Here is an 8832-nt window from a genome sequence, read left to right on the forward strand (position 1 = left end):
ATAACCCAGAGATGCATTTTAAATAAAAGGACACATTATACTCATGTAAAAACACGCTGATTCCCGGACCGTCCGCAGGCCGGATTGAGAAGGCGATTGGGACGCATCCTGCCCACGGGCCTTAGGTTGCCTACCCCTGGAGTAGATGGACATACTGTGGGGTGGACCTGAGAATGTCCTGCTGTCTGCCCATTAGTGCTTTATCATTGCCAGTGTCTGGTTTCACTTACTGAGCAGAAGAGGGGGGGGGAGGTACAGCCCACCTTTGGCTCACTTGCAATGCATTTACTTGATACATCCCTGGATTCCATTCTCTGGAAGTTTATCAGATACTTCGCTATTAGAAAATCAAGATTGGGGACAAGCTTCTTATCAGCCATCATCACTGTTGGTCTTTTGTAGGGGAACAATGTTATAAACTGAGATATGAAAGTTAGGAGCTGAATGGCACCTTAAACCTAGCTTATGGGCAACAACGGAATGTCTAGGTGCACTTTTTAATAACAAGAATAATAAGCTGGAAATGAATGAACTGCAGCTGAAATATTATGTTCATTTTTCACATGGTCTAGTCCTCATCTGAAGACTTAAAAAACAAAGCAATGCTTTCTCTGCCTGCCCCCCTCCCCCAATATTCTTATGAGGGTCCCTTCTGCAGACTTCAGAGAGTGGTTGGAAGTGGGGAGGCAGAAAAAGTCCTCCATTCCTTTCACTCTGCAGACAAACCCTGGATTCTCTCTACACCCCCTTTCCTCCAAATAAATACTGTACCAATAATTTCGGCACCATAATTAACAAATATTTAAGTCCTATACAACTGATAGCAGAGACACCCACCTTGAGTGTCCAGTTTGCAAACCTAAGACTTAAAGGTCCTTCAGTGATCCCACTCCAAAATTTGTTTTGGTTTTAAGCATCACTGTGAGAGACTAAGGTAGATAACACTTTAACATGCACTACTTAAACCGTCATAACTAACTGGCTAGTATATTTCAAATTAAAAGCACGCCATACATTAAAAGTACATTAAACAAGGCAACTAAAACCTGAACAAAACATGTTGGGTTTAAAAGAAAAGAAGATAAATTTTGTCAGATCCCCCAATCCATGAATGTTTTACTTGGGAGGAAGCCCCATTGAACTTGGTTGGCATTTACCTCTGGGTAACAGTGGCAATTTTAATCTGAAATCTTAGGCACAGTACTGCGCCAATAGCTCAGAAACTGCTCACGTTTATGAAATTCCCTGTCACAAAATGCACCTAGAGCAATAAGAGTTTTGAACGCTGTTGGGGAGTATCAGGTGTGCAGTAGTTCCACGTGCTCTCATGATGTGGGGATGACAGTGAGCTCTCACTAATTAACACTCCATGAGCAGGGCTGACTCATCCTTCCCAGGCAAAGGGCTACACTGACCCATGGCTAACCCCTCAGGCCAAAGTGTGTGTGGTCAAAGCCAACATTTCTTACTCATTTGCATAGCTGCCAAATTCTCCTTTTTTTAAGGGAAATTCCCTTATGCTGAATAGGCTTCCTCACGAGAAAAGGGAAAACTTGGCAGCTATGCATTTGCTTCGTTAAAGACACTTAGCCCCACAACCCTCTTTCCCTAATATACCTTATTAATTTCCACTCCAAAAAAACCCTGAGCACCTTCATTACCTTATGAACTTGGGGGCAGTGAGAGGGGCTCAGAGGCTTGAGGGTACCAAAGGAAGGTCACAGCCCTGGGCTCAACACTAGCATCCGCTCGTCTAAGGCTTATTCCTCAGGTAGCAATCTACAGTTTGAGCATCGTGACTGGAACTGGAGGGCTCAGATCCTTAAAAAGATCACTTCCTCTAGAGTAGTCCCAGTGAAACCTAACTCTCCACTTTATAACAATGACCATCTTGACTTTTGTAATGTTCATAGTTTAAATTGGCCTATGTTGGTCATATTATCCCAAATCTGATCCATTTTATTCTCATTTTAGGCATTTGATCTGCCATTCCTGTCCCAGCAGGAGAATTGCAAGCTGTTAGCTCTCAAAGTGGATGGAAATAGTAGTATCCATTGCATGAGACTGTCCCGTTTATGTGTTGGCAGCTCCCTGCTAAAAGCAAAAAAATATTTCTGCATTACAAAGAACATGGGAGTCTAGAAGATGTACTTTCCCAGTCAGATTAACCTAATGTAATAATGGCCATTTGCAATCTTAAAGAATAGATTGTTGTGTCTGCACAATTGGGTGCACATTTCCCCCTCTCAATTCCAAAGATAATCCTGGAGGTGTCCACTTACTTCTGCATACGCATTAGCCAGTTTTGAACAGATTGGTTTCAAACAATTTTGGGTCTGTAATTAGAAAAGCACGTAAGAAATGTTGATGTCATAAGCAGGCAAGCACACAGAACTGGGTTGCAGAGCCCAACCTCTGTATGTTGTTGGACTCCAACTCCCATCAGCCTGTTGTTGCATAATTTCCCCACAAATATATGCTTAGTAAATACCTATTTGTTGAATGTTCGTCCTTGGTTGCATGAATTATTGTGCAACCAAATTGAGATGAATGTTCAATAAATAGGTCACCGGAAGGAGCCCAAAATGTTGCAGGAGGAATCCTGCTCATAACTTCCACTTTTGCATGGATGGTGCCGTTTTGGCTACCTTCGGGTCTACGATAGATAGATAGATAGATAGATAGATAGATAGATAGATAGATAGATAGATAGATAGATGATAGATAGATGATAGACAGACAGATAGACAGATAGATAGATAGATAGATAGATAGATAGATAGATAGATAGATAGATAGATGAATGACATACTGGTAAAATGTATCTGAAGAAGTGTGCATGCACACGAAAGCTCATACCAAAATAAAAACTTAGTTGGTCTTTAAGGTGCTACTGAAGGAATTTTTTTATTTTACTTCGACCCAGACCAACACGGCTACCTACCTGTAACCAGACATACTGGTAGTTACTGTATATTCCTGCGTATAAGACTACTTTTTAACCCAGGAAAATCTTCTCAAAAGTCGGGGGTCATCTTATACGCCGGGTCGTATTTCTTATACGGCGAGTATATCCCAAACTCTATATTTTAACTGGAAAAGTCGGGGGTCGTCTTATATGCCTAGTTGTCTTATATGCCGGAATATACGGTAGTTTTTAGAACAGCAATCTTTAAAAGCTGCCCCTGCTGTTTTCTAACAATCAGATCATTGACTCAAACAATTCCATGTAATGTTGGGGAATCCAGACCATGTTGTATGCTCCCCTCCCCCCCAGTTAACCAGGGTCCTAGAGCAGGTCATGCAAAAAGGGGGGGAAAGAGCTTCATAAAGACCAGGCCCCGAGACAGCTGATTTGAGGACGTGGATTTCTAGTGCTTAACATTTTGAGTTTGTTCTAAATAAAATGTTTTGCTCCCTATCCTTAATGCAAAGAGCAGGCTCTCCAAGTGTCCCTATTTTCCAGGGACAGTCCCGGATTGACAGAAGCCGTTTCTCAGTCACATTTTATTTGCCCCTTTCTGAATCTTTTCGAGCTCTAGAATATCCCTTTTGAGGTGTGCACAATACACTAACAGTGGCCAAGTTCATAGATTTATATTTCCCATAACTGGTCTTGGTCTGGTTCAAGAAGTAGGTTAGGATAAAGTGGATTAGACATGGATTTACAGGGCAGCACCAAAACCCTTTTCACGTGAAGGTTCTAAATCTTTCACGCCATTATATATGCAGAAAAGGCCTTTTAAGAGGCAGCACATGGCTGCTAATGAATTAATGCAATTGTGGAGCATGCTAAGCATATGGATAAAGTTGCAATGCATTTTCCACATGGACTTTCTTTTTGGAGACGGCAGTCCTGTATGTAGCCTGTATGCATGGGGAATGGGTGTTGATTCCATTGGGCCCCAGAACAGTTCTGTTTCTCCCAGAACCCACTGCGCATGGTGCCACAGTGTTCCCCTGAGGATGCTGCAGCTCAGACAGGTTGCTCAAATCTGGCAGAGACCTTCTGAGACTTTTCTCCCAAGCTCCTACCTACTCTAAGGTTGGGGAACCCCAGGATTGGGAGCCAAATACATCTGTCTAGTTGTCTCTATTGCCTTAGGCCACACACCCTTTCCCCAGGCCTCACCCCTCATTGGCCCTGATTTACCCCTTCCTTGAGTATTTTGGCCTGGCTGAGATGGGTCCTTGAACTCCGAAAATGCCCCTTGCATATGGATGTTTCCAGAGGGTGTTGCTTGGGGAGTGTTCTTTGTTAGTATTTGTATTGTCTTTGCATTGTAAAGTATTTCACAAAGAATAAATGGCATCATGGAAAGGAGGTAGCGGTTGGCAGTTGGTTGGGTGATTCTTTGAGAATGAGGGAGTGTTTTGACTTCAAGCAGAAGCTGGCTCGAGAAGTTTGTGAGGGCAGGCAAGCTATGGGTTCATATAGGGTTGCCCTATTTCAAAAAGTGAAAATCCGGACAGAATAGCTTTTTTTTTTTTTTTTTGCAAAATCTCAAAATAAAAATAATTGAAGATTTTAAGCTATTTTTTAAGGGAAACCGCCAAAAATGACACTGATGACATGGGTTGCCATACATTCAGATTTTCCTGGACGTTTAAGTGATTTCCACCCGGACACTGTTTCCGGCCATGCACACTATGTCTGGGAAATTCCAGACGTATGGCAACCCTAAATAATAACTTATGTACTGCTATGAAAGAGTTTAGCAAGCAAAAGGACTAAACCCTCAAGGGAGAGAAATGCATTGCATTCATTAATAAATATATATGAATAACACTTGTTCAACTATTGCCAACCTGGCAAGTAAAGATTTATCTTCAAGTCTTGCGTAAGGCTTCTATTTTATCAAATAAACCCAACGTTCTTCGGCCCTGTGGAACCTTCAGCATCACTTTAAATAATAATGGTCTCCCCCAAAGTATTGTGGGAGCTGTAGGTTGTTAAGGGGTGTCAAGAGTGGTTAGGGGACGCCTATTCCCCTCCCAGAGCTACAATTCCCAGAGTTCCCTGTGAAGAGAGATCAACTGTTAAACCACTCTGAGAATTGAAGCTCTGTGAGGGAAAAAGGGGTCTTCTCACAACTCTCAGCACCCTTAACAAACTACAGCTCCCAGCAAAATAAAAAAATTCCTTCAGTAGCACCTTAAAGACTGATATCTGATGAAGTGTGCATGCACACGAAAGCTCATCCTATATAATAATGTCCAAGTTGTTCCTGCGTCCAGTTGTCCCGTGTGTCCCTGGGGTACTGCGCATGGGCCCCAGGGACACAGGGATTGGACAGCAGAGACAACGTACACACACGCGCACACGCTCTCCCCCCCACCCCTCTGCCAACTGCCGCTCCCGGCCGGACAAGCGCCTCAGTGTGCTTGCGCTAAAGAGCAAGGAGGAGGAGGAGGCTGCTTTAGCCCCCTTTCCCCTCCTACGACCAGCAGACCAAGGGGCTCAGTACCTTGGATGCCGGTCTGGTGGGACATGACGGCAAGCAGCCGCCAGGAACTGCCGCCTCTCGGGCCGGGGGCAAAGGCAGGAAGCGGCGCCGGGGAAAGAGAGCTGCAACTCAGCGCCTCGCTTGCCTTCGCCCCGGCGGAGGCTCCTTCGGGCCAGGCAGCGGCGCCAGGACTCGGGCCGGAGACACCGGGGAAGCGGCAGAGACACCGGGAAAGTGGCAGAGTCACCGCTGCCATGTGCAGCTGAGGACGCGGCGGGCGTCGAGCCGAGGGGGCCGCCGGGGAGGCCGCCTCGAGCTCCGGGCTCCTTCCTTCCTCCTCCTCCTCCTCCTCCAGCAGCAGCAGCAGGAGCGCGACAATGGTGGGACCCCCTCCTCCCATCTCCCGGCAGCTCCGGCCGCCCCTCGTGGCTCCTCACGGGCGTCGCCATAGCCTCTGGCTGGCTGCTGGAAGAGGAGGAGTAGGCTCGCTGGCCCTGGGATCCACCCACCGCCGCCTCCTTTCCGCCCCTTGGCTGCCTGAGCCCCGACACCTCTCCTTTTCCTAGCGGCGCCCATGGTGTCCTGGCCGAGGAGGTGGCGCCGTGGCCCCGGCTTCTGCCGAGACACGTGCTCTAGCGCCCGTTTTTAAACGGGCTGAATTCCACTAGTCCTATATAATAAAGTCCAAGTTGTCCCTGCGTCCAAGTTGTCCCGTGTGTCCCTGGGGTACTGCGCATGTACCCCAGAGACACAGGGATTGGACAGCAGAGACTGGACGCACACACGCGCGCGCTCTCCCCCCCACCTACCGTTTCCCTGCGGCTGCCAACCGCCGCTCCTGGCTGAACTGAGCGTTGGCGGGGGGGAGCGCGCACGTGTGTGCGTCCAGCGAGGACAGGTCTCTTTCCTGTCGCCTCCCGTTTGAGCTGGTAGTGGCACTCCTGCTGACGGGGCAGCCGGTCACCCCCGCCGAAGCCTCCCTGTCCCCGGGCTCCGGCTCCTGCTGCTGCGGCTCCGGCGGCCAGGCTTTCCCCGTCGTCGTCATAGGCGAAGCCCACGACGAAGCGCACTATGGCTGAGGGAGGCGGCTAGGCCCAGGCGCCGGACTCCACCTCCCCTCGCGCCTTCCCCTCGCGCGCTCGACGGAGGAGCCCGTAAGAGGAGCGGCAAGGCCACGGCCTTCCCTCCCTCTCTGTGCTCAGCTGCGGGGCACGGCGGGATAGCGAGTTTGTTTACTTGCGTTCCTGGCGCGCCCCGCGGCAGAGCGCAGAGCGCGCGAGAGAGACAGAGAGAGGGAGAGAGAGTGCTCCCTCTCACATATCCTCTAGCGCCCGTTTTCTAAACGGGCTGAACAACACTAGTACCAAAAAAAAACCTTAGTTGGTCTTTAAGGTGCTACTGAAGGATTTTTTTTTTTTTTTTTTTGACTCAGACCAACACGGCTACCTACCTGTAAACAGCTCCCAGGATTCTTTGGCGGGGAAGCCATGACTGTATGAAGTGATATTATAGTGCCTTAAGTGAGTGGTGTGAATGTGGCCCTCGATCAGGGCAGTTCTACTTTTCATACCAAGTGGGTCTCCTTCTCAAAGCCTAGCACCTTGCTTACCGTACCTGGCTTTGGGAAGGCAGTGAGAGAGCTGGGGTGGGGCATCCAACGTTGCTGGGGGCCACCAAAAAGACCTTGAGGGCTGCATATGGCCCTGAGGGTTGGACTGCCTTGCCCCTACACCATACTTTAAATCAGACACCCCCAAACTGCGGCCCTCCAGATTTTTTGGCCTACAACTCCCATGATCCCTAGCTAACAGGACCAGTGGTCGGGGGAAGATGGGAATTGTAGTCAAAACATCTGGAGGGCCGAAGTCTGGGGATGCCTGCTTTAAATTCTGGCCTTTCCCCCCCTTCCCTCCCTTTCATTGTGTTCACACTTATTATCTCTCCTACAACTACATATCATCTATTACTGAGAACACTGGAGAGTCATGTTTAAATGAATTTTTGAAAGAAAGAAGAAAAAAATAGAAGAATGTGCTTGGGATTAGTTGTGGTTTTTAAATTGTAATCCCAAACTTCAGACCTCCTGCCAATTTGCTGTTGCATTTATATACAGAGAGCTGTTCTCATTTTATCTTCAAGCCGCCTTGAGTCCCTGTCAAGGAAAAAGGTGGGCTATAAATAAATTTATTATAATCAGTGCTTTTTTTCTGTGGGCACGCAGAGGTACGCATACCCCCAAACATTTTGTGAGTCTTTGTACTTTTATCCATTTACTGTAACAATTTCCCCCAATTTAACTATAAAATGGTGATTTTCTTGAGTCAAAATGAGAGTACCACTAAACATTTTTTAGAAAAAAAGCACTGATTATTATTATTATTATTATTATTATTATTATTATTATTGCTTTGCAGATCCCTTTTGCACCCCTGACTATGTTTTCCCAAGAGGTTTCCTCCTTGTCTGACTGTCTTGCTTTGTGGATGAGAGAGTGGACCTGTTGCAAGAAGCACAGATGCTTTGAGTGTCAGAAGGGAAAGACCTCGTTGTTGAAAGTTTCTTAGTCATCACTTCCCGGCATCCTCAAACTCCCCCCCCCCCCCGCTGCCGCAGGGGGTGAGAACCTGGCCTTTTACCAGATGCCCTTCATAATCCTCCTCTGTTGCTGATGGGGCTTGCTTCCTGTTTCCTTTGCTGCCTGGGTTACAGACCTGTAAATACAGCTTAATACAGGCTGCAATGATAATCCAGCCATCAGACTCTCTGGCCGCTGCTGTGACTGGTGTTAGCTTGGCTCCAGTTTTTTTTGTTTTCAGATCTTTCTTATCAGCTACATCTGATTGCTACGGTTCTATACTATATCTTGCTTTTAACTTAGGTGAAATCTGCACACATATAACAACCGTTTTGAAAATGCTTTTTTAAAGCGTTTTAAAAAATACAGTACATTGAATTTTCCATAAGGCTCATCATCGCCATCTAGTGCCACATTGTATATGGCACTTAAAACACAATTAAAAGATTTTATTTGCAGCTGTATAGGTGAGTCCTTAATGTGCTTTGAGCCAATACTCCAGGGAACTGTAGTCCAAAATATGTGGAGGTATAGTTCATACCTTCCAACATTTCTCCGTTGAAAATAGGGACGTCCTATTCCATAATAATAATAATAATAATAATAATAATAATAATAATAATAATTTTACTATTTATACCACGCCCGTCTGACTGGGTTGCCCCAGCCACTCTGGGCAGCTTCCAATGTATATAAAAACACAATAAAACATTAAACATTTTTTTAAAAACTTCCCTATACAAGGCTGCCTTCAGATGTTTTCTAAAGGTTGTATAGGAGGATGGGGACTAGCAATATCTTGAAGGCTGC

This window comes from Zootoca vivipara, chromosome 13, assembly GCF_965207765.1.
Source record: "Zootoca vivipara chromosome 13, rZooViv2.hap1.1, whole genome shotgun sequence".
NCBI lineage: Eukaryota > Metazoa > Chordata > Lepidosauria > Squamata > Lacertidae > Zootoca > Zootoca vivipara.